A 25,551-nucleotide genomic window follows, 5' to 3' on the forward strand; every position below is an offset into this window, starting at 1 on the left:
GCAGGGGCTTGGAGTCTGACAGGCTGGGGTGTAAATCCAGGCTATGCCAGTGGGAACTGTGTGTCCTCGGGCAAGATATGTAACCTCTCTGGCCTCAGTTTCCTCAGCCGTAAAGCAAGGATGATAATAGTTCCAACCTAGTAAAGTTTTTGAAGATCTAATTCATGTAAAGTGCTTAGTACAGAGCCTGATATAGAGGAAGGAACCTCAGATTCAATATACTCCCCCCACCTGGTCCTCCTATACCCTATGTAGTAACAGCAACATCAATTCCCTCAGAGGCACCAACTGCGTTCTCCAAAAGAGCAAAGGAGCTGATTGCCTTCCTTCATGGCTTCCCCATCTCAGACGCTGAGATTTTGAGGATTGGCATCCAGCATGGGAGCCAGAACCTCATCTCGGGAAGGAGAAATTTAGATGGGAGGCACATCTGACCAGCAGCTAATTGAAGGCTGCCCAATATGTGGCAGGGAGGGCTCAAGTTACACCGAGGGAATAGTCACCAGGTTGGGAGACATGGGAAATGTCAGGATATGTGCCTATCAGAGAAGTCGTTCCATCTCACGTCATTCACCAAGATGCACTAATATCTAGAGAAGTCGCCTGTACAGTTTCCCTCTGCAATCTCACCATCCTGACAGAGTTAGTTCTTATAGCTTGCCGCTAGCCTGGCACGGGCCTGACCTCCTTCCTTCCCAAGAGGAAAGGGAGCGCCACCACCAACCCAGGCAGGATGTGGGAGAGAAGCCTGACATACTTCTCAGACCTGCTCGCTCCTAAATCAGCCCTCATCAGCTCCAACCTGTTTTCCCGAAGGCGTCCTGGACTCGGCGCTCTGAGAGAGGAGCCCCGCAGAGCGCGCGGCAAATGTGGGTTTTGTCAGGGATGAGTCAGTCAACCTACTACGGTGCCCAAACTGCCAGGCCTAACATCCGATGCCCTCCACCGTTTGGCCAAATCTACTTCGCCTGCCTCGTCTCCGCGGTCCGCGCCCCCGACCCCGCCCAGGGTAGACTACGGTTAGAGCGGAGGCAAACAAACAACTCTGGGCGTGTCAGCCCCGCCCCGACTAGAGCATTGAGGAGCCGGGATTGGTTGATGTCTCCTGCGTTCTGATTGGTCGGGTGAGGGTGCTCATTCACAGGGGGCATTGCTCCACTCCCCCTGAAGTTTACTCCAATGCTGCTTCACTTTCTACAGTCTGCACAATAGTTGTGCACATTCTATGTAAATAGATAAAATTAAGTTCTATGATGTGCTTCGCAATATAGTGTTGGCCCACTGAAGGATGGCCGAATCTGTCAGTTTATTGTATTCCATTTCCAAATCACACATGTGCCGGTGAATGGACAGAAGCTGCAGGAGGGCTGTGTTTTGCCTTTCTGGGGTGAGGCTAGGGCTTATCCCGGGATGCCATTTGCTGCGTTAGCTTTTCAGAAGAGCCATTTTCCCAGCACCGATCCTTTCTATCATCTACACTTATATTTCACATTTCCTTGCCATGCTGTTCCATATGGTAGGAATGCTTTTCCTTCTCATTCACTTTTTTTTTTTTTAATGTGGTTAAATATTCCTGCTCACTAGCTCCTCTGGAGAAAAAGCTGATTGCAGGGCTTGGGCAGGGAGAACACAAAGTGAACCTGGAAGAGTTCTGAAAAACTTTTTATTTGGAAATAATTTCAAACTTACAAAAAGTTGCAAAAATGAAAATAGTGCAAGAGACACCCGTATACTCTTTACCCACATTCACCTATTGCTAACGTTTTATCCCTTGCTTAATCACATATGGGCTCTCTATTTCTATATATATATATTTTTTTCTGAACCATTCCATGGTTTTATACATCATGGACCTTACCCCTAAGTACTCCTGTGTATATTTCCTAAAAATAAAGATAAGCTCTTACACCACAGTCGAGTTATTAACTTTCTACATTTACACTTATATAATACTTTTAGTTAACTTACATTCCAATTATGATCAGATTATGTCCTTGAGAGCATCTTCACTCCCAGGACAAGGCCTAGTCTAGGGTCAGGTGTTGCGTTTAGTTGCTGTGTTTCTTTAGTCTCCCTAAATTTGGACCATTTGTATAGCTGGCTTTTTAAAAAAAAAATTACACACCCCTGCTTTTTTTTTTTTAATATAACATTCTTCATTTTATGTTTGTCTGATGTTCTCCGTGATTAAATTGAGATTATTCATTCTTAGCTGGAATACTGCTGAGGTAATGTGTCCTCAGGATATCATATCTAGAGGCACATGACAGCCCTCTGTGCCTCATAGGTGATGTTACTTTATTTTTAATTTTTTTTACATCTTTATTGGAGTATAATTACTTTACAATGGTGTGTTAGTTTCTGCTTTATAACAAAGTGAATCAGTTATACATATACATATGTTCCCATATCTCTTCCCTCTTGCGTCTCTCTCCCTCCCACCCTCCCTATCCCACCCCTCTAGGTGGTCACAAAGCACCGAGCTGATCTCCCTGGGTGATGTTACTTTAGATCAGTCAGTCAAGACATTGCCTAGTTTCTCCATCATATAATTACTGTTTTCCCCCTTGCAACTAATAAGAAGTCTGTGGGGAAACACATTAAGACCATTCAAATATCCTCCTCCTCATCAAAATTTCCCTCTAGATTTAGCATCTATTGAAGGTCTGATGCAGTCTTTATGATGATGGTGGAAACATCTCTGCACAAGAAAGGCAGGATGGGAATGTATCAAAAGAACACAGGGCCAGGAAATGGCCAAATCCGGAACAATCTAAGCATCAAAATAAATAATGATATGGGCTTCCCTGGTGGCGCAGTGGTTGAGAGTCCGCCTGCCGATGCAGGGTTCGTGCCCCGGACTGGGAGGATCCCACATGCCGCGGAGCGGCTGGGCCCCGTGAGCCATGGCCGCTGAGCCTGTGCGTCCGGAGCCTGTGCTCTGCAATGGGAGAGGCCACAACAGTGAGAGGCCCGTGTACCACAAAAAATAAAAAAATAAAAAATAAAAAAAATTAATAATAAATAATGATAATAATAAATTATAAGCTCTTGGGAATTCCCTGGTGGTCCAGTGGCTAGGACTTGGCGCTTTCACTGCCATGGCCCGGGTTCAACCCCTGGTCCGGGAACTAAGATCCTGCAAGCTGTGCAGCGCAGCCAAAAAAAAAAAACTATAAGCTCTTGAAGGAAAGGAAGAATTCATGAAGACATAAGTAAATGAATTAGTGTATCCTGCTGCTCCTTTAATTCTTAGTTCCGCTTTCTGGGGAAGCAACCCTGCAGTGGCAGCTGTGCCCCTTTATGCTGTCACACCAGCTGTGCTGCTCCTTTGACCAGCCACCATCAGGTGACAGTTCCCTGACTAGGGAATGGAGCCGAACTGAGCCCTGGCTCTACCTCCCCCTACCCCAAAGGGAGCAGGCCCTGCAGCCTCAAGTGTGGGACCTGGGCTGAAGGTCTGGACCCTAGGAACCCAGTCCTGTCAGGGTTGTCTTGCCCCGAGGGGCTCAGTCCTGCCCCTTGGGGAGAAGTTTCTATCTTCCTTTTTAAAGAGACACCTGGTGAGTGAAATCTCCCTCAAAGATGTCACTCAGCCCTTTAGGGTCCTCCACCCACCACCCTGGAACTAGCTGTGGTATAACCCCAGGGATGCTCTTCCGCCAAAGAATAAGACATTTTTGCCATTTCTCCTAGTGCCCAGAGCTCGGCTCAGGGGCTGAGGAAGTAGTGCCAGCTCCCTCTCTTTCCTTTCCTGGCCATTTACTGGTGCAACAGAGGTTCCCTCGCCCGAAGCACGAAGGAGCCCTCCCCAGAACTGCAAGGTCCGAAGGCTCCTTCTCCACCCGTGGCCCTGCTTCCCAAGTCCCCCAGGAATATGCATCCTGCCCCACCCCCAACCTCTTCCATGGATCTTCATCACCGGAGAGAATCAGATCTGAACATCTGGATGAAACTGATCGCAGGCAGACCTCCTTGGAATTAAAAGAATGACAATAAGTAAAACAGGCATCATTCATTAAGTGTATTAGAGTGACGAGGAACAGACTTTGCAGCCAGACCACCTGAGTTCCTCTCCTGCCTCTGCGAAGAAACTTGGGCAAGTTACTTAATCTCTCTGTGCCTCAGTTTCCTAGTCTGTAAACAGGGCCTAATGGTAGTACCTAGCACAGGGCCGTTGAGGAGTAAATGAGTTAACAATGTAAATGTTAACTGGTATTATGGGTTTAATTTATAATTATTATAATTGTTATCTCCAGGAGTATAGTGAAGTGCATGGGCTCTGGAGTCACAGGCTGGGTCTGTGTCTTGGTTCCATCACTTATTGCTGGACCTTGGGAACACTTTTGACCTCCCTGTGTCTCAGTTTCCACATCTGTAAAATAGAAATGGTAATAACGCCTGCCCCTTGGTGTTTTTCTGAAGGCCAAATGAGCTAAAATGTGCAAAAATACTTAAAACAGGGCTAGACATTGTAAACGTTCAAGAAAATTTATCATTTATTATTATTATTTTTAACCTAGTGGGGAGAAAGGTGATATTCTTATCATCATTTTAGAGATGAGGGACTCAGAGAGGTTAAGTAATTCGCCCAAGGTCACCCAGCTTGTAAACGGATACAGCTGAGATTTATTTGTACCCTGGTCTGACTGGCACAAAGGTCTGGGCGCTTAGCCACTACGCTATACTTAGGAGGTTAGAGGGAGTTTAGGAGGAAGAAGGAATCTGCTGCTTCAAGCTGAGATTGAACATTTAACCTCTGTGAATGTTTAACTCCAGGCTGGCTTTCCCCAGGAGCTGGTCTGGTGCAGGACCAGGGGACCACTGCCTCAAACTCTTGGTATTGTCAAGAAAATAAAAATAAATGTTAATATTCTATTTTTAAATTCCAGCTTGTGCCTTCTCCGCAGATTCTTTAGTGTGGTGTTCCGGGCCATCCACTGTCACACCCTCCTCACCTTTCCAACTTCATTTTGCTACGTTACCCACCACCCACCCTGCAGTCTGGCCACAGTGGATATTTACCCACATCCAAATACGCCTCAACATTCCCTCCTCCATGCCTTTGCTTATGCTGTGCCCACAGATGGGAATGCCCTTATCCCCAGCTAAAATCTTTTTCATCTCCTGCCTCTTTTGCACAGCGAAAAAGCCAACTGTTCAAAGGTGCTCTCTCTGACCGGTCCTTCATGAGAATTAACCTTTTCCTTCCTGAGCAGCCCCAGAGCCCTCTGCTTACACCTTGATTTTAGTAAGTGTCACACTCTGCCTTGTATTATTTTGCTAGCTGCTCCATATCCACCTTGCCCTTAGATCTGGAGTGGGGGTGAAGAGGGGCTACATACTGTTCATCTTTGGGGTCTCAGTATGAGTACACGGGAAGTCAACAAAAATGGTCATGCAACTGGATTGAAATAGTCAAAGTTAGACAAAATTATGGAGGAAAGTTACTTATATTTCACTTTCCTCTTTGCAGTCATATATAATGATTTTTTTGGTGGGGGGGCACACTGCGCAGCACATGAGATCTGAGTTCCCTCACCAGGGATCGAACCTGTGCCCGCTGCAGTTGGAAGCGTGGAGTCTTAACCACTGGACTGCCAGGGAGGTCCCCATACATAATGATCTTGAAAGCTATATATATATATATATATATGTGTGTGTGTGTGTGTGTGTGTGTGTGTGTGTGTGTGTGTGCGTGTGTGTGTGCGTGTGTGTGTGTGTGTGTGTGTATGATTATAAAGGAATGTATGTTCGGTGTAGGAAGTTTGGAAAATCTAGGAAAATATGAAAAACACTAACAGTAAAAGTTACCTATAAAACCCTCATCCAACAGTTGTTAACATGTTGGCATGGTTTTTTCTATGTTTATAACTAACTAAATAAAAATTACTAAATAGCCTCACATTGCATATGCTGTTTTGTAGCCTTCCTTTCCCGTAACATATTTTGGATATTTTAACAGACATTTAATATTCTTTAAAAACAACTTTAATGGTTGCACAGAGTTCCATTTATCTACACCTAATCTCCACCCCACCACCTTGTACAGGACAAGCTGACAGCCTCTGAACAGAAAGGCAGGACACCTGGAGCCTTACAGTCAGTTACCAACGAAGGGAAGACACATGGTTTTTGTAAGGGCAAACCAGGCATGTCTCACCACCTGTCAGAAGTCAGTTCTTTGGCAAATATTTACTCACTCATGGGGCCAGCCAGGCCTTGGGCTGGGAGGTGTGGGCACTGAGACAGAAGACACCCCCTACCTCCCAGGAGCTCGTTCAGAGACCAGCTACAATACCATGTGCTTTATAGAGGCTGGCAGGATGGACAAAGGGACGGCATGGGAACAGTTTGTTACACAAGGGCAAGAGGGTTCAAAGGAGGTGCCACAGGCGTGACATTGGCTGGGGCGCTCTGGGAAAGGGTAAGCGTCCCAGGGAATCCTTCTCTCAGGTGGGAGCCAGACTGGCAATCCCACAGGCATCCATTTAGTTATTGTCCGAGAAGGGGGTCATTTACTCATTTTGGGGGGCCACTGTTTCCACGTTTCACCCATGTGTTCTTTCAAAACCCCGAAGTGAAATTACCAATTCTTTAAAAGTTTCCTCTGAGTTTCTTAGTCAAATCAGTGAAGATGGAGAAAGGGATAGGATGACGCAGATCATCTGGCTGTTTACCCCACTTTCTTTCCCACTTTGGGCCTTGTTAAGCTACCTTTGGTGGTTCGAGGAGGGGAGGGAGTCCCCTGATGGCTGGGACCATGTGGTTGCTTCCAAAACCTCAGCCACACGCTCTTGTCACCATTCAGGCCTGCCATTTGTCCTGGGCTGGGGAACTCCCCAAGGGAAACATCCTGTTGGGGGAAGGGCCTCCCTAAGGCATTTAAATTTCATTCTCCCAGCCCTGGGGACTCACCCACATCTTTTCAACAAAGCAGAGACATCACCAGTCTATGCTTTAGAAAATAATTGCAAGCATTGAGGACGACGGATTGAAAGGCAGGGGACCTGGTGGCCTGAGCAGTGGGAATGCAGAGGGGAAAGAGTCCAGAGAAATTCAGGAAGTAGTAAGCCCAAGTTTACTTAGGGGTGTGAACGTGGGAGAGGAGAAAGGCAGTGTGTGAAGTTGGTGGCTTGAGTGAATGGGATGTGCCTTCTCCCAGGACAGAGAATTCTGGCACAGGAGATGCAGAGATGAAGGGTTCCGGACCAGCCATGCTGAAGGTGAGGCAGTTGTGGTGCAGCCTGTCCAATCAGGAGTTCAAGAGAGGGGGCAGGTGTAGGAATGGGCCATCAACACACTCTTTATTATACCAATACCAGCACTCATTGAACATTTAAGGTGCAAGGCACTGTTCTGGGCACTTCACGTGTGAATTTGTTTAATTCTCAGTACAATCTTTTGAGGTAGGCACTGTAGTGAGCCCCAAATACAAATCAGGAAACAGGCACAGAGGGAGTTAAGTAACCTGCCCAGAGTCATGCGGCAGCAGGTGGCACGGTCAGGGCTTGGTACCCACTCTGCTCTCTTCCCTCCGTGAGAGCACCCTGGGAATTGCAGGATTTATGGAAAAGTGAAGAGGACTGTGCCCTGGCAAAGCCTCTGAGGCAGGCAGAGCTGAAGTAATGAAGGAGTTGGTTGGAGTTCCCTGGCGGTCCAGTGGTTAGGATTCTGCGCTCTCACTGCCGAGGGCCCGGGTTCAATCCCTGGTCAGGGAACTAAAATCCCACAAGCCGTGTGGCGTGGCCAAAAGGAGAAAACAATGAAGGAGTCTGTAGAAAAATCAAGAGGATAGGAGGCCTTGGGGGTGAGAGTCCCCTCAAGGAGGAGTTAACGGCATCCCAGGTGACAAGCGGGCCCAAGGGTGAGGTGGGGAGGAGGCCAGTGGGTTGAAATGACCGGGAGCCGCTGGTGCCTCCCATGGAAAGGTTATGATGGGGAAGAAAGCTGGATTTCGAGGATTGAATGGGGACTGAGGAAGCAGAGAGAGGATGTTAAGTCTCCTGATGAGTGGGCAAGAGAGAAATAGGGCAATGGCCTGAGGGTAGGGCAGGGTTGGGGTACGGGTGTCTTACCAGGGCACATTCTGTAGTGTTTGTGGGTATGAAGCGGGGCGGGCTGTGGGGGGAGGAGAGAAAGAACTGAAAGCAAAGGGACATCTCAAGCTCTGAGATGAGCAGAGACAAGAGGGGCCCAAACCAGGGTAAAGCCAGGGAAACAAAGGATGGGGAGAGTGAGGAGGAAGGAACAGGCCTCCATAACCAATAGACTGCAGGGGAAGGGACACTTCGGACTGAGGTTTCCAGCTGTGAAGCCAGGGTTGGGGTCGGGGGGGCTTGGGAAGGAAATGCTCTGGACCTCTTGCCTCCTTGCATTTGGGGTGTCCAAGGGACCTGCAGGTGGAAAGCCTCTGTAGGCAGCTGGGTGTGATGGGCTGGAGCCCAGGAGGGTGGGCTGGCCTGGGGTCCTGGGGAACATTCAGCTCAGATGCAGTGGTGGGAGCAAGCGAGGTTACCCAGTGGGGTGTGAGAGGCAGGGAAGGAGTCTGAGGAAAAGCTTCCAGGAAGACAGCCCGGAGAGGAAGAGTATGTTACCAACGCCTAAGAAGTGTTCTTCAAGGAAGAGCGTCCATTACGGTGATCGGTTTCATTTGATGACTATATGAGTAATACATGAAAAGATTTTGTGAGCACTGGCCTCCCAGTGTAAACAGCAAAATCTCCAAGTTTGCAGGTGCATTTTCCCAGCTCCAAAATGCCAAGGTGACAGGGAGAGGAACTGCAGAGGGATCTTGCAAGTAAGCAGAAAAGTGACATGAACTGCACTGTGGGCAAGTGTAACATAATCTAGTGAGTGAGCTCTCGGTTACCACTTTGGGAAAGGAGACAGGAGTCAGCACGGAGGCATGGGTCAGTCCCTCCAGATTAAGGGTCTTTAACCTGGGGTCTAGGGACCACCTCCTGGAGTTTCAAGGGCCCCCAAAACTGAATGTACCACCAAGTGAGGGGGCCTGGGGACAGGTGGGTGGGAGAGAGGAGATCCCCGGGAGGGGGTTGGGAAACTGGCCCTGGAGCTCAACTCCACACGCTAGTTACTGCTGGGCCTCCCCAGAGGGTGTGGTTCTGAGGTTTCTCCCTCTCCCAGGTTCCCAACCTGCTGAAGAAACTTACCCTCGACACGCAAATGATGGAAACACACGGGTGTCTGGGGCACTCTGGTTTGTGGTTTTTACCTTCAGATGTCTCTGTGGCTGAGCACGTTGATTTGTCTCAGCTGGCTAGGGGACTGCAAGCCCTCAGGGGAGGAGGGGAGAGGGAGCTGTTCCCTAAGATCTGTACCCAGATGGGCAAGTGGGTCTCTAAGGCACGCTTATCCAGGAGGAGGGTGCAGGCCTTGGCAAGCTGTCTGGGGGCAGTGCTGGACGTGCATTCTGGCCATTGTCAGCCTCAGATCCCTTCCTTAGGTAGCTCCTCTTCAAAGCTGGATGCTTGGCAGGTCACCCACCACCTGCCCCACCCTACCCACCCCCCAGTTGGAGTCTGAAACTAAACCATGTGGAAAAGAAGAGCCAAAGTTGATTTCCCATTTATTAAACAAGTTCTTCTGTGGGAGATCTCAGGGCTCAGACGCCCCTGAAGTGACCTGGTATGTTTGAGAGGAGATGGGGAGATGGCAGGTGACATCTGATGGTGTGATTGGGTACTACTTTGATTTCTTGACCTCCTCCCCACCATCTCCTTTGACCTCAGCCTTTTATTTTGTTTACTTTCCTGAGCCCTTACTCCCGGGGGGCCTCCCTCCCCTCCACCACAGGTGTCCCAGGTCCCAGATGCGTGTCCACATTCTGCACCCTCTCGGGCAGTCCGGCTCTTAGGTCTCCCCCGCCCCCAGCCGAGGTCTCTGGTCTCCCTCCCGGCGTCGCTCCCCGAGCAGGGTGGGGGCAGGACGCCCCGCACCCACTCTGCCCGGGACCGAGACTCCCCGCTCACGCCCTCCGGCCCGCCAGCCGGGAGTCCCCGCGGCTGCTGCGGGGGTCCGGCGGGGATCCGCCTCGTCTTGGCCTGGCAGCCCCCGGCCCCCGCGACTGCGTTACTAGCGGACCCCGATACCGCTTCCCTCCTCCCTCCGAGGGGTCTGCATCGGAGAGGGTCTGGGGGCCGCTGCCCGGCCCGCGCTCGGCCCGCAGTCCCGCTCCTCCCCGCGCAGCCCCACTTGTGGCCCCGCGGCGGCCGCGCAGGGACAGCTGCATTTCGCGCCGCCCGCCGCTAGGAAGCCGGCCGCGCCTCGCTTTCCCCGCCTCCCGCGCCCCAGCCGCGCCGCCGCACCCGGCCCGCCGCCGCCGCCGCCGCCGCCGCCGCCGCCGCCGCCGCCGCCGCCGCCGCCGCCGCCGCCGCCGCCGGTCGCGCCCCTCCCCCAGCCCCCGGCCTCTCCGGCCCGCGGGGAGCGGACGCGCGCGCGGCTGCTCGGTAAGACCTCCCTTCGCTCCCCGCCGGCGCCGCCCGGCCCGCGCGCGGCCCCGACCCGGCCAGGCCCCACCTTCCCGGGCCCGGTCTCCGAGGCGCCGCCGGGAGGGCCGGGCGGGCGCGAGTTTGATTCCCTGGGCGGCCGCCGCTGCTGCCGGGAGCCCGCGCAGCCTCAGCCTCGTGCGGCGGTTCGGCCCCGCATCCTTCCCGAGCCGCCGCCTCCTCCCGGGCCGCGGGCGCGCGGGGCGAGCGGGCACCTGGGGGCTGGGAGCGGGTCGCGCGGGGAGAGGGGTGGTCGCGGGCGGGCAGCGCGGGGAAAGCGAGCGAGGCCTCGGCGAGCCGGCGCCGCCCGGAGCCCCTTCCCCGGCTGCTCCCCCTTGTGTGTGTGGGCGCCCCTCCCCGCTTGGCCCGGGCCGGGTTGGGGGGGGCGCTGGCTGCTTGGCGACGGCTGGCGGGGGGGCGGGGCGGGGGGCGCCTGCCGGGGCCAGAGCTCCTTTTAGGAAAAGGGGAGGTTCGCTTCCTGTCCCCGCGGATGTCACAGGTCGGCTCAGCTTTTTCTGGTTCCACCCGGTCCCCTGGGAGCTGCATCTCTCGTGGCTCGGCCAGGGAAAGTTCACCAGGCACTGTCCCCGCCCCTGCTTCCCCCCCACCCCACCCCGTCCGGCCCTAAGTGCCCAGGGCTCTAAGCTCCAGGGGGTTGGTGTCGGCGCTAATTCTTTCTTTCCTCTTCATTTTCTGGTTGCATTGTTGTCTTACACCTAGCACGGGCTTGCCCGTTTCTTTTCCCGTTAAAAGAAGTTTTAGTTCCAAGAAATGAAATTCCGGGAGAGGAATTTGATTTAAGCGGAGGGAGGTTTTAGATTTTCCTTTTTGTGGTTAGAGTGGAGGGTGACTGGGAATTTATTAAGTTGTCCTAGAGGTGATAGAGGATACAAGACCTTCTCACTCCCCACCTGACCCTCCGGCAGGAGCATCGCTGAGCACGGGGAGGGTGCCTTCCTGTTAGTTACCCTGCAGTACCCTGAGCCGCCCTGCTCGGGAGAAGGGACTCAGGGAGGTGCTTGGGCCTCTCATTCCTTTTCTTTGCCAGGCATGCTCATCTTTACAGCCTGGGTGGAGCTGGCCAGGTGTGCCTGAAGGAGGTGAGGGACACCAGGAATTCTCTCATGAAGGAAGTTGTCTCACCATGAGATTTGGCCCCCTTGGGATCAAGTGTGAAATGGGTCCCTCTCTGTTGTTGGCAGTCGAGGCCTTTGGAACCTCAGTTTGAATGGAGGATGGCATCCCTGGGCTGGAGAGAGAAACCTGGCTCAGGTCACCAGGAAGCTGGAGGGTGTGTGAGGGACCCCACCCCAGCTCACGTTCTGCAGCTGGAAGGAGCAGGAGACAGGGGATCAGGAGTGGGGCCTCGGGCCTGGGCACATCCTTAAATAGGAGAGAGACCTTGGGCAGCTAGGATGGTCTAGGGATGATGATATGATGGGGCGGGGGGGAGGGACTTGGGGCCAGAGTTGGGGTTATGTGTCCCTTTGAGAATCCGGTGACAACTCTAACTCCCCCCTCCCTCCCTCTGACACGTGCATGTGTGTGAGGACACATTTTGTATGTAGTATCAGAAGGTCACTGTGCCCCTTGGAACTGGGGCCCCTGTTGAGACCCCTGATCTAGAGTCTGGTCCAGCCTAGGCCATTCAGAGCAGTTCTCTCCTTTGTGTCGGGTCAGTGAATAGTCCCAGGGTGCGGAGAGCAGACCTCTCAAGAGGGCTTTTCTCATGACCTTCCGATGCGACTTTGGGCCGTGGCCATAGAGACCTGGAAACCCTGGACCAGATCCCAGCTCCCTACAGCTAGCCAGAGGATGGGGGCTGATGTGGTGGCCCTTCTCCAGGGGCTGATTTTGCTGTCTATGTGGTGAGAAGGCTCTGGGCACTAACTGGGCCAGGGCCACAGAACTGTTGAATTAGAGGTAAATACAGGGACAGGGTGAGGGATGGATATTCTGGTGTTTCAACAGAATAGGAGCGAGGTACTTTAATAGCCCCAGCTCATTCTTGGGGCCACGGGGTTGAGGTGGGAGAAGGTGCTTCAGTGGAGAGTGTAAGCATGAAAGACAGTCCTCCTTTTGAGGAGGTCTTTGGGCAGAGTTGTTCAAGGCCAGGATCGAGGTATTTTAGGTTCCTTAGATCCTTCTGGACTAGGCAAGTCGGGGCCAGAGGGAATGGCTGTCACCATCCCCAGTGCACCCCCAAGGAGACCTGGCCTGCCTTTTCTTTCTTAGCCAAAGCTCACTGGGCCCTGGGCTGCTGCTCAGGTGTTGGTGGCATTTATACTTGGGGATCTGGAAGAGCCTTTAGGAGGGTCTGCTGTCTGTGACTTCTCTGCTTGGTACTGAGAAGCCCTTCTTAGGTTCAGGTGCCCCCAGACAATGGTAGTCCATGGAGACTTTTCTTTGCCTAGCAAGCAGTGTTGAGCATGTGGTAGCACTCAGACTAGTCTGTTCCTTCAGAGCTTCCTACATTTACTTTGCCCTATGGATTTCCCCGATCCTGGCAATAAGCAACATAGGCAGGTGTATTCTGGAGCCTTGGGGGGCAAGAAGCTGGGAGTCAGACAGGGATCACCTCTGACTATACAAGGTGGCCTGGAGGAGGTGATGTCTCTGTTTTGTTGGCTCTTAGACTTACAGGCAGTGAGAACCATAAAGGGCTTTGGAGACACTGTGGTCCAGTGGTCCCTGACTTGGAACTTGGAAGTTGTGTTGGTGGGATGTAAGGGTCCCGTTGTGGTGACTAGAGATTCGCATTCATCGGTGGCCAGGACTTGTCTGTCGGCCGCTACACCGGCTGCCACAGGTTGGTGAGTTTAGAATGCTGGTTATGTCGGCTCACTCAGTTCTTCTCTGATGCTCTCTGCTTTTAACCTCCCAGTAGGCATCTCTGATGTGTCAGAGTAATATAATGGACTCCTAATAATGCAGCTATGGCTCTTATCTTTAAAACAGGTCATAAATAATAAATAGAGTAACAATGCCTGTCAACATAAACTCCCTTTTCATAAAATGTGAAATGCACTGAGGAATGATTGGTGGGATGAAAACTTTCCAAATCCCTCTAACCTCCACCCCCAGGAGGCAATCCGGCCACTCTGTGCCCATTTCCATAATAGCTTAGTGGTTTAGAATGCAGGATCTGAAGTTACATACATATTCCCAGTTGCAATTCCAGCTCTCCATCTTACTCTATGACTTTGTAGATGCTTCAGTTTCTCAGCTTTAGAAAAAATGAAAGGAGATCTATGCCAGACAGAAGCTACTATTATTATTATTATTATTTCTTCACTTGGGTGCTAATGTTCTGAGGCTTCTTATTGCTAAGGAAGATCTTTGGTAAAAACTAGAGGCTGAGGCTGGCTTTTGGAGGGGTGGAATGGGATAGGATGAGGCTTAAATTTTGAGCAGAGGGGAGATGACGAGCTGAAATGTCAAGAGATGACAGAGAAACATAGTTGGGGGCAGAATGACCCGGCGTTCGTAGCCCTGCTGTGGAACCAACTCTTCTCCCTTCTCTTTGGAGGATTTGCCCTCTAAGCTGGTGGGGGTGGGGTTGGGGGGAGGATCATAATCAGTAAAAAGGGTTGAATGGTTTTCTATGTTAATGCTAATATTGGTCCTGGAGGAACTGGCAGAAGGGGCCTGGAGGAAGGGGGTCTAGTGGGGGGTGGGCAAGCCCAATGTCAGTCAGGAGTGGAAGCTGCCAGGGGCAGGTCAGGGGTTCTGTGAAGCAATAGGCTTGGTAAATAATAATTCCAGCTCTCACTGAGCACTTGCTGTGGGTCAGACCCTGTTCCAAGTGCTTCTCATGGATCAGCTCCTTTCATCCTCACAAGGTCCTATGAGATATTATATCTATTTTTCAGTGAAGAAACGGAGATATAAAGGGGTTAAGTAACTTGACCAAGGTCACATGGCTAGAGACTGGCAGAGCCAGGATTTGAACCCAAGAGGCCTGGCTATAGAGCTTACATCGTTAGGAAAATTCTCAGAGAGACCCCTGCTGAGCCAAGGGCTGAGAGGCAGGGATGCTGGGTGGGGGGATTGGAGGGGTTATGTGCTCCGGGTGAAGGGCTGATAATGCAACATTCAAGCATCATTGGGACGCGCCTGGAGGGTTCAGCCTAGCGCAGCCTACTGAGAACCACTAGCTAAGTGCCAGACACTCTCCTGGGGCCTGACCCTGAGTACAAAGGTCACTAAGACATGACCCCTGTCTGGGAGATGGCTATAGTCTAGTTGGGGGGATAAATACGTCAGCCTAGAACTCTAGCTGCCTTGGCAAATGCTGCACTGAGGCGAAGCGCTGAAGAAGGGGATGCTTTTCCAGCCAGAAGAGGAACTGGGACAGGGAGGGCTTCCTGCAGGAGGGGGCACTTGAGCTGAGTGAGGGTAAAGGTGGCTGCTGCCCCATGGGCTTTTTTTTTTTTTTTTTTTTTGCGTTACGCGGGCCTCTCACTGCTGTGGCCTCTCCCGTTGCGGAGCACAGGCTCCGGACATGCAGGCTCAGCGGCCATGGCTCACGGGCCCAGCCGCTCCGCGGCACGTGGGATCTTCCCGGCCGGGGGCACGAACCCGTGTCCCCTGCATTGGCAGGCGGATTCTCAGCCACTGCGCCACCAGGGAAGCCCCCCCATGGGCTTTTGATCTGACCACAGAGTATATCGCTCTTCCACTCTGTGAATTCTGAGTAGAACCGAGGGTCGAATTTTCTGGATCCTGCAACGCCCTTGCCTTATTTGGCTACCTTGATGCTTTTGTGGTTTTTAAAGTCACCTCCTATACTGCCTGCAGTGAGCATGCTGAAGAAGAAATAAAAATCTTGTAAGAGTTGTTGCTCAGAACACAGTGATTCACTCTTGTCTCTCCGTACTTAGAAGCAGAACCAGAGGCAAATGAATGTAAACTGCAGAGGAAGGACTCGAGTAAGGTCTGAGGACAGTGTTGCAGATAGGATGTGAGATGTGAGAACAAGTGACACAGGAGCGGAGGGGAACCGCCATCCCCGAAGGTCTTTAGAAATGGGAACAAGTTCCATTTGTCTCTGTGGTTTAAGAGGTTTCATCTGGAGACAGGAAGATGAAGTAGAGGCCCCTCGAGATCTGTGTCAGCTCAGCAACGGGAGGGGAAGAGGATCTGGAATTTTTGAGCTAGAATGTTGCTCACATCTGGCCTAACCCCTCCTTTTACCATTGAAGTGACTGAAGAGTGCCCATCACCGTAAGTGGCTCATTCATTAGTTAATGAGCCAAGACACAAACCACGTCTGCCCAGCAGCTGTGTGCTGCCCCGTGTCAATCCCTGTCAGAGGGGATGCATTCTGGGGGCACTCCGCAGCCCTACTGGGTGGAGTCCACGCCTCGTGAAGAGGGCTGCAGGAGACCTGCAAGTAGTTGACCGCTTGTCTGGCCGCTGGCACTAGAGAAAAGCTTCAGCTCCTAATCACAAGATGTTTCTGAGAATGGCCCAGTCGGAGCTAGCGGTCATCTTATTCACCCTTCTGGCCCAGCACCTAGATGAGCTTCAGGCATACCTACAGGGCCTTCAGTAAACCTTGTTGAATGAAGAGTAAATAGCAGACGATCCACAAGTTATTACTCTTCTACCAAACACTTGTTGGGCCAGTACATTTACCATTTCAATTCTGTTTTGCCCAAGCCGACAACTGAATCCTTACACGATGCCCCCAGCAACAGAGGAAGGCGTCCAAAAGCATGCTGGGGGCAAGAATGATGAACAGAACAGTTTGGGATTTTTCTCAGAATGTATAATTCTTTGAAAGGGTTTCAAGGGCAGACCTTATGTTCATTTATGATGACTTGCTCTCTTTGTTCGTTTGTTGTAGTTGTTGTTTTTGTTCCCAGCATGAAAGTAAAGGCTGCATTTTTCGAATTTAGGAAAAGCATGTGGTCTAGCCATCTAAGCTGCGTAGCAAGCAAGATGGCTGCAGAGATCTCCAAAGGGAGCAAGGCTTGCTCTCAGAAGAGAATCTGCTTAAGAATGAGCCAAACACGAACCGACGCTGGAAAAGGAATTTAAAATACTGGGTGGTGAACTTTACTTGCTGGGGTGAATTTAAATTAACTTGTGCAAATTAAAGAAAAGCAGCAGCAGCAGAAAACCCTGTGGAGGATCTCTTCCTTCCTCCTGCCTGTTCATTAAGGAAGCATCGGGTTTTAGCAGGCACCTGCAGAACTCTGTTTTTCCCGGCGACCAACACGCTAGATCTGGAGCTCTGCGGAGAAGATTCCTTGTGGTCGTGTAGGATGATCAGGCGTAGGAAATCGTTATTTCACTTCGTTCAGGTCTGAGATTAGTTTCGGTTTCAGGCTGTACCAGGAGCTGAGTGAGAGAGAGAGAGAGCACGCGCGGGGAGCTAGGGCGAGTGAGAGAAGTGAGCTGGGAGAGTCTCACCATTGGCTGCCACTAGTGGCAAGGTGGGTGGGCAGGGAACTCCTGTGGCTGAGCAGGGAGAGGAGGAAGATGAATCAGAGCCGGAGTCGGGGAAGGCGGCCATTGAGCATGTGTGTATCTATGGGCTGGGAGGCAGCGTAAGAAGGAAGATAGCAGCAGGTGTGCACAGGGCAAAACCCCGCACAGTTACAGGACTACTGAGCTGGGAGGTTGTAGGGAAGCTGTAAAACACGAATTACCTGGATGAGGTGGATTTTCCACGAGCAGGTGCAGAGCTGAGAGGAAAGCCAGGTGTCAGTGTGCCATGAGGCTTACACCCACCTTGTACCGGTATCCTTAAAACTTGCATCTTCTTGTGTTTGAGTTTCCTTAAAAAAAAAAAAAAAAGAGACAAATGAAGGTTTGAGAGCTGATAGTTGAGAACTTGCAGACCTTTGCAAGTTGGAGCATCTTCTAAGACGCTGTCTTCAAGCTGTCGTTCTTCCTGAGACAGTTTGGGGCCAGTCTGGTGGTTTCACAGGGCATCATTATCCTAGAAAATCAGCACTTTTCCTCCCCGGACCGGATGTGGGTGTGGCAGACACAGATGTTTCATCCCACCTTAGCAGTGCTAGAGCATCATTGCATTTTATTCCTCGAAGTCATAAATTCATTTTATTTCTAAAAGAATCACTGAATTTCAAAGCCAGAAAGGATTTTGAAGATTATCCAGACGGCTCCTATAGAGGAATTTGTGGTCCTGGGTCATTAAGCACCTTGAAAAGAACTATGGTATGTAGTTAAGAACTGCAAGTGAGACTGCCTGTGTTTGAATCCACCCTTGCTAGTTGCTGCTGTGTTCTTGGGGCAAGTTACTCAAGCTCTCGGAGTCTTAGTTTCCTGACCCATGCAATGGGAGTAGTAATATCCCCTATTGGTTGCTAATGAGGATCACTTATTAAGCCCTTAGCACGTGCTTGGCAAATCGTAAGTTCTCAATAAACGTTAGCTGCTGCTGCTGCTACTGCTGTTGTTATTATTATTGTTATTATCATCATTTCATGAAATCACGTGGCTAGTTAGTGGTAGAGCCAGGGCTCCAGTGCTAAACTCTTTTTACTCCTAGTTCTCTCCAGCATGGCCATAAGATGATTTCATCACAGTCTTGAAATACACAAAGAGCACTGATGAAAGTACTTGTGTAGAAATCTTCGAATGAATGAACATTCATAATAGAGCTGGAAGAAATGGGCTCAATCCATGTATTAGATATAGTTAGACTTCGGGCATGAGGGCATATGTTTCCCAAATAATCTGTGTCCACAAACATCCTTTACTCGTGTTCAGAGGTTTCCTAAATGCCAGAATGGTTACCTCTGCTGGAAAGGTTGGGGTGTTTCTCGATGTTTTTGTTGAGCTCTCCTCGAATTGGAAACATCCATTTCAATGCGTTGTGGTGGCAAGCAGGCTTTCGGGTGTGATGGAAATATTTCTGTAGCCTCGCTGCTATTTATCCAGGGTGAAGACAGTGCATGGTTTTAAAAACTACGGGCTTGGTGGAAGTCTACATGTCTTAGGCCAGGCCTGCACAAACGCCTTCCCAAATGATTTGCACTGACCTTTTTTGCAAATTGCTGACAGCCTGGGAGCCTCTCGAGGGAGCCTGAACTATTGCTGAGGTGGGTGTGATCCTTGGCCTTGAGGGGTCTTTTGACACCTTTGGTGAGGTGGTATAAGGCCGTTTTGGTATATTTTCTTGGAATATGAAAACAAATGGAAATTAATTTTGTTTGGCAAATCCTGCAACATTCCCTTGAGATACTGCCACTCTCTGGGGCTTATAGAATTGAAGTCTGTTTTTGATGCTTATCCATGGGACTTCTCAAATTTCCATGCCTGAGGAAGGGAGCGTGTTAAAGTGTGAAATTTCTGAGTGTGCGATTTGGAGTCCAAGATGAGAGATCCAGGCTGAGCTCTGCCATGTATGGACTGTGTCATCTGTGTTGTTCTGAGCAGATCACTTAATTTCTTAATTTGTACTTTTCTTGAGGTTAATCTATTATTGTACCCCGGCAACAAATGGCTTTTGAACACATCTGTTAACTAGAGCTGGTAATAATAATCCCTGTTGCACTAGATGGTTGTGATGGTCTAATAATTATAACATTTTTATTACGTATTTATTGCATGCCAGTCACCTTCCTGTGCATTTTAAGAGTATATATTTATTTACTCAGCCCCGTATGAGTATAGTATTATTTACCACTTTCCGTATGAGGAGACGGAGGCCCAGAGGGTTAAGTCAACGTGCCCAAGGTCACACAATTAGGTAACCGAGGAGCTGGGATCTGAACTCAGAAAGCCGGGCTGCTGAGTCTGTAGATGGTGTTTCCAAGAGGGCTTTGTTGTCGTGTTGTACTTCTTACTCCTTGACTGTTCCTCTTCTTCTTTGACAAGCTGAGGGAGGGATAAGCTGAGCCTGGAGGTAGATTAAGTGTACAGATCACAGTGTTGGAAAGAATGAGGAGATGGGGCATATGAGAGCTTTTTTTGGAGTTATAGGGAAACAGCTGTTTCTAAGTTTGGGACAGAGCTGAAGAGAGCCGACAGGGACAGAGAAGGACATTTTCTGGGTGGATTTTTACTCTCTGCCGTGAGGGGCTGCGCTGTGGATTTAAGGGCCATGTGTCTCTTTGCTCTCCTATCACTTTATTTGGATAGGGATCTCCTATCACTTTCCTATCATTTTATTTGGAAGCCTGTCTTTACATCCCAACTCAGCCCTCAGCTGTGACAGCTTCAGAAACTTAGAACTAACTGCTATGGATACAGATAGCAAATTCTTGACACATGAAAGGCAAGGTGAAGGATGGGCTTTTGAGTGGAAATTCTTCTTTGTTATTGCATCTCTCTGAAATGCATATGGGGGTGAGCCATGGAGTGGCTGGTGTTCAAAGGAGAGAGAATTGGGAACCTGGGTGACTTCCTTTCTTCTCATGAGTTGACTTAAGAGAGTGAATCATCCTATTAGCTTTCATCTTGGAAAAGAAGAAAGAAAAGAAAGGACGAGTGAGTGAGGTGGCATTTGACTGAAACCAGAGGCCTTCTGTTTGGGTATCCCAAGGTAGAGGCCAGGCCAACGCAGAGGGTCTTGGTGGCTCGAGCCAAGGGTGAGATACCCCCAGGGGATTTGGGAAGGGCTCCCAGCTTTGTGCCACTGCCACCTCCAGCCCTCTCCATCCCCGTGAGGCTCTGGGGAAGGAAAAAGCCTTAAGGGGAAATAAATTGGGGGGTGTGTGTCATTTTTAAATGGCAAACCACTGGTGAAATTCATACATAGCAGTGATAATTTTGAAGATAATAATATAAAATTCATCACATACAACTAGAGACACTGCAAACATAGTTTTTGACCTTTAGGGACGTGAATGGCCACTTGGACTCCACCCCATGAAGGGGGTGGGGCCCTCCCTGTGCTAACGCCTGACTCCCCTGGGACATCTTTGGGGACCTCTTGTTCTCTTTAGAACTCAGACAGGAGCCTTCCAGGTGTGAGTACTCCCTGCCTGCCCCGCCTCACCCAGAAGCCGCCCTGTGTGTCTCTGAGTTTGCGAGGAAGCTGGGGGGCGCATCCTTTTCTGAGCCACTCTTTGTGACCTTTCTGTGGACTGTCATTTGGATTGTGAGCCGAGGCTGGAGTCCCCAGAGGAATTCAAAGTCCACCTGGGAGGGAGGTATTGCAAGAAAACTCCCTCAGATCAGCCCCCCTGGAAGCCCAGTTTAGGAATGGTAATACGGCGGCCGTTTTCAGACACCCTCTGGCTTCATGGCGAACTTTCCCCAGAGCGGTTGCTTTTCTCTGCAAGGCCCCGCTGCCCCCATTTCGCCTCGTTTTCCTTCTTGCCGCAGCCATCAGCAGTAGCTACTGTTAACAGCTCCCATGTGTAAGAGGACTCACTCGTTTCAAGCATTTCACTTCAGTCATTTAATTTAGTCCTGTACCAAACTATGAGCCAGGGATTATTGTCTTTTTAGGTGTGGGAACCAAGGCTGAGGGCTAAGGGGTAAGGTAACATGCCTAAGTAATACAGCCACTTACTGAGTGGGATGTGGTTTTTTTTTTTTTTTAACTTTATTGTAAAAATTTTCAAATAGACTCCAAACTGAGAGAGGCTAGTACAGTACATTCCCACGGACCCATCACCAAACTTCTTCGCTTCTTGTGGAGAAGCCCCTGCTCCAGTGCTTCTGGGGCCACGGCATAGAGCAGACACCTGTGTGTGAATTAGAAGAAGGGACCCTTTCTCCAGGGTATGCAGCTTGGTAAGCAGAGCATAGGTTGGATTCCAGCCCCATTTGCCCCTTTGGATGGGCACCTTGTGCAGTGAACAGCCCGTACAACTCTATGTGGTGGCCCTACCTGCCTCACTTGTCTCCTCATCTAGCTTTTGGCAGAAAGAGACAGAGTGATGATTTCTCTGGTTGGCCCTCAACTACATGGGGTCAGGGGAAAAAAGCTCAGCTGTTGGGGACTTTGGGGGCTAAAATAAATTAAGCAGGAGTGTAATTCCCAGAGGAGATAACTCTTGCTGCAGAAGAGGGTGAGGGCAGATGAGCCGTGTCTTTTGCTGCTCCTGTGTTCTGCCAGCCACCTGCTCTCTTGATGACTCCTCCTTGATGCCCTCTCCCCTCTGTTCTGTGCCCAGGGCAAGGGAGGCACTTGTGTGTGGCCGCATGGCTGGCAGGAGGGGAGCTGGTACAGCCCAGGGTATGAAAACCCGGTGCGAACTCAGTCTTGGCTGCTACCCTCCCGGAGTTGCTGGGACAAGCTGTCTTTGCCTCCTGGAAGTTTACCTTTTCTTGGGCTCAGTTTAGCCAGTGGCTGGGTGGGAGGTCCTGCTTTCACACCTGTAGGACTGCTCCTTTTAGTGCCAATGTAGGGCCTGTGGGTCACCAGATAGGGCGCATCTTGAGGAGAGGGATTGGGTCTTTTTCACTACTGTGCTCTTGGCTGTATGGACACGTTACAGCATCTAGTCTTGATGTTCTAGAAATATTTGTTGAACAAATGAATGTTAGACAAACAAATACAGCGTCCTGCAGACCAGAGAAATGTGCTGAAGGGCCCCGGTTGAATGATTCGTGTGTTTCAGCCAGGAGAGAAGCTAGACTGTGCTGCAGTAATAATCAAACCCTGACATCCCAGTGGCTTGACACCATCTAGGGTTCATTTGTGCTCATGGAAAGTCTGACGTGGGTTAGACAGCCCTCCCCCACCTGTAGCCACACCATCTGGAATATGGGGCCATCACAGTTCCCCAGCCCCTGGCTTTTAACTGCCTTAGCAAGGAACTGACACCTGTTACTTCTGTGTGCATTTAATTTGTCAAGAACTGGTCACATGGCTCCAACCTAACTGCAAAGGAGGCTGGGAAATGTAGAGGAGCAAAGGGTTGTCTTCATGGTTTCAAAGGAGAGGATTTTGTATTTCTTGTCTCTGGCTTTAAACCACTGGAGTGCCTCCAGCCTAATCACTTATCCTCAGTTATAATTTTTTTTTTTTTTTTAAACACTAACAAGAAGGGAGCACCTGCCACTTTCTTTAATCCAGGGAAGGAGGCAAGAGATGGCACTGAAGGAGAGTCACTTCGCGGGGATTTTAACCTCTCCTTTACTACATTTTGGTCATGTGATATTCATTTGGTCACTCCACCTTTGTGAGCCTCTTTCCTCGTCTGCAAAAGGAGGATAATTATCCACCCATCTGTTAGTTCAGACTCTACTGACTGCAAGTAACAGAAGCCAGCTTGAGCTATTTGAAGCTACGGGGGAATGGAGGAATCAAGGGCAGGAAATACTGCTGGCCTCCCAAGTGCCTGGAACTGGAGGATGCCACTGCGTCTGTGGATGTGTGCCAGATGTCATGGGTCCTCAGCCCCCAAATATACCCATCCTCCTTCCAGTAACTATCAGACTGAATTGTGTCTCAGAACCTTGATTCAAATTCCTGAGGAAAGAGTCTGATTGTTCCTTTGTGTCAGCTGTCTCCTGCTGGTCCAAGCAGTGATGGTCAGGAACACATGGTCATATAGTACCACCTGGCTTGGGGGCTGTCCCCTGTGGATGGTGGTGGGGGCAGTCCTCAGAAAGGTGCTGGTGCTTACCTAGTTCAAGGGTTGTCGAGTTGATTGGATGATGTCTGTAAGAGCGCTTTGAGAACTATAAAGTGCTGCATAAATATGAGCTGGCAGGGTGGTGTGGGGTTTCTCGTTAGGAGTCTTGGAGATCGCACTGCCCTGGAGGGGGATGGGAGAGATTATAATGCTGTGGGAGAGGGTTTAAGTTTTGGTGGAGGCAGGCGAGCTGTTTGTTGGAAGGTCATGGAGCAGAGACTGGAGGGAGTGGACAGGACTAGCGTGGGGGCATTGCCAGGGGTCAAGCTTCGATTATAGGCCGTTAGACCGTAACGTTGTAAAAGAGGGAATACTTGGAGTGTGCTCTCACCTGCCTCGGTAGTTGACACTGTGATTGTGGAAAGGATGTTAGCCCAGATCATGGCATTTCAGTCCTCGTCCGACACTGCCCCGGTGGGCTGTGTGACTACGAGCAAGGCTCTTCACCTCTTCGGGCCGAGTTCTGCTCTCTGAGGATGCTGTGTGCAGCGTATGCTTGGGCCATGTAACATGGGCATTAAGGCTTGCAGTCTGCAGTGAGACAGCTGGGTGTGAATCCTTCACTTGCTAGCTATATGACCTGGGGACATTTCCTAACCTCCTCCAGTCTGTTTCCTCACTTGTGAAATGAGGATATTCATAGTACCTACCTCATTAGGTTATTGTGAGGGTTATATGACATGAAGGCTCAGTAAAACATCAGCTAACATGATTAACGGAAGCCAAAGCTGCCTGCTGCCAGGGACCTGTGGCCGCGTGGTAACACTGTGCTCCAGGCCTCTTGAGTCAGACTGAACATCAGGACTGTGGGGAGGGAGGGTGGGAAGCTGGGGGGCAGGGGCTGGACATGGCCCACTAGAGGCAGCCTAGGGGGCTGATGCTCAGGGCTTTCTAGTAATTCAGTTCCTCCCTGGAGGCCTGCGCCCTCCTCCCGACCTGCAACCGCTTCCCAGCCCTGGCGCTGGGTTGGCGGTTGGCTGGATTCTGGAAGTTCAGTGACCCCCTTCCCTGCAGTCCTGGGAGGCCCCGGGTCTCAAACCAGATCCACGTTTGGGATTAAAGTGCTTCCCGTGGTGAAACTGCAGATCCTGGAGAGTTAAAAAATAAATGAAGAAACCCTTCCGACCACAGAGCAATTTGAGGGCTGAATTATTCAGAGGCCCAGCTCCCTCTGGCTTCTCGGAGGGGGGCGGGGGGCGGGGGGAGGGACCGGGAGGAACGTGGGCCTGGCGAGGCTGGAGCTGCCCGGCTGCCGCCGTCAGGCCCGGGGTCCCGGCGGCCCGCGGCTTCAGGCCGAGGCCGAGCCCAAGCCGGCCGGTCCCGACCTCCCTGGCCGCTGGGCCCCGGGCACTGCGAGAATGAATGACAGAAAGAGGTCGTGCGGGTCCCTGTCCCCGTGAGCGGACGGCCGGGCGGGGAGGCAGGGCCCGGAGGGAGGCGCCTCCGGCCTGCTCCGGGGGAAGCCTTAATCCCCTTTCGTCCCTTTTAGGAGGATGTTTTCTGATTTGAGGAAAATCGGCGCTTCCAGCAGCTGCGGGGTGCAGGAGAGGGGTGTCGGGGGCCCGCGGGGCCCCGGGGAGGGGGTCAGGACGGGTGTCCCGGCGCTGCGCCGGCTCCGGGCTGCCGGGAGGACCGTGGCCATGGCAACCCCGGCCGGGCTGCGGTCAACACGGACTTTCAAAGGGGGCCTTGTTCCCTGTGGGAGCCCTTCAGTTGCAGCCAGAGGGCTTTTCAGACCCGGGGAGGAAAGGGGGGCAGCGGGGAGGGGGTGGCCTGTTGGTGAGGAAGTGTCACTCCGGGTCCCCTCCTCCCCCGCCCCAGGCTTGTTTCCTGGAGGCCCCAGTTTCCACAGATCCTGCTTCTGGAGAATGAAAAGAAACGTAAGCATGAGGAATGTGTTCAGTCTCCAGGCAACAGGGTGTGTGTGTCTGTGTGTAACTGAGGGGAGGGAAGGAAGCTTGGGAAAAAAAAAAATCCCTATCCTGCTGGCCTCCAAGAATGGAAGGCCTCGGTGTCCTAGACCAGCGGTCCCCAACCTTTTTGGCACCAGAGACCGGTTTCGCGGAAGGCAGTTTTTCCACAGACGGTTGGGGGGTTTGGGGCACGGTTCAGGCGGTTGTGCGTGCGATGGGGAGCCGCAGATGAAGCTCGGCTGTCTCGCCCGCCGCTCACTCGCCCGCAGCTCACCTCCTGCTGTGCCGCATGGTGCCTAACTGGCCGCGCGGGTGGCTACCGATCCGCGGCCCAGGGGTTGCGGACGCCTGCCCTAGACGGATTTTAGCAAGCTAGCCAGGGCCACCGAAGCAGATCTTTAAGACTCACGCATCCTTTGGGCAATGAATAGCAAATGAGAAAATACTAAGTCATTCGTTCAGTGTAATGTAACCAAATGGCAATTTACATTCTTATGTATTAGCCAGTGAAATTTAGTGAGAAAGCTGATCTTGGGAGCTTGAATAGCCTTTGCTGTC

At 51.2% G+C, this 25,551-nt stretch overlaps 1 protein-coding gene across 3 annotated transcripts in view; it reads left to right on the forward strand.

Annotated features, from left to right (window-relative positions):
- Positions 1-10,352: 10,352 nt before the first annotated feature.
- CUEDC1 (CUE domain containing 1) overlaps positions 10,353-25,551 on the forward strand; it is a 76,850-nt gene continuing 61,651 nt past the window's right edge. For all 3 annotated transcript variants that reach the window (XM_049701684.1, XM_049701687.1, XM_049701686.1), the window contains exon 1: positions 10,353-10,469. The gene's annotated coding sequence lies outside the window, so the exon portion shown is untranslated. The remainder of the gene's footprint in view (positions 10,470-25,551) is intronic.

Source organism: Orcinus orca, chromosome 19 (assembly GCF_937001465.1).
Source record: "Orcinus orca chromosome 19, mOrcOrc1.1, whole genome shotgun sequence".
In the NCBI taxonomy this organism is placed as follows: domain Eukaryota; kingdom Metazoa; phylum Chordata; class Mammalia; order Artiodactyla; family Delphinidae; genus Orcinus; species Orcinus orca.